At 32.7% G+C, this 444-nt stretch overlaps 1 long non-coding RNA gene across 1 annotated transcript in view; it reads right to left on the bottom strand.

The window, feature by feature from the left end:
* Positions 1-444, bottom strand: part of LOC107755146 (uncharacterized) — a 22005-nt gene that overhangs the window by 556 nt on the left and 21005 nt on the right. The window lies entirely within an intron of this gene.

The raw sequence follows: 444 nt of genomic DNA, 5'->3' as shown, positions 1-444 counted from the left end.
TTTAAAGGAAAAGAGCACTTTTAGATCAACAAGGCAATAATAGATAGCACTCGTGGCGGTAGGAAAACAAAGTTCTTTATGAGCGGCAGGATTGCTTGTAATTAAGATGTAAATGCAAAAGGAAAGGCAGTAGAGCTGACTATTTCTGTCAATGGTAAGTTTGTGATAACGTAAGAAAAGCAGTTTAATGTTTTGACACTTGCTTGAGCAACTTAATATATAAATCTAGAAATAAATGCAAAAGTAAAAAGCATTGAATAATGTGTTGTTTATATTTATTGTTTAAACATGTCTTTGAAAGATTGTATTACTGTACTGTGTAAAAAAAGAATTGCAATGCTGAAAAAGCATTTTCAGTGACAATGTTTGGATTTGAAATCATAATGGATAAATGTTGTGTTTGTGGTAAACAGCCGGATCAGTAGCAGACTCCTGTGTGAAAGC

Source organism: Sinocyclocheilus rhinocerous, unplaced genomic scaffold, assembly GCF_001515625.1.
Source record: "Sinocyclocheilus rhinocerous isolate Xijiao unplaced genomic scaffold, SAMN03320098_v1.1 scaffold2116, whole genome shotgun sequence".
In the NCBI taxonomy this organism is placed as follows: domain Eukaryota; kingdom Metazoa; phylum Chordata; class Actinopteri; order Cypriniformes; family Cyprinidae; genus Sinocyclocheilus; species Sinocyclocheilus rhinocerous.
The sequence above is the reverse complement of the archived record's forward strand: the minus strand, read 5'-3'. Positions and strand labels throughout refer to the sequence as shown.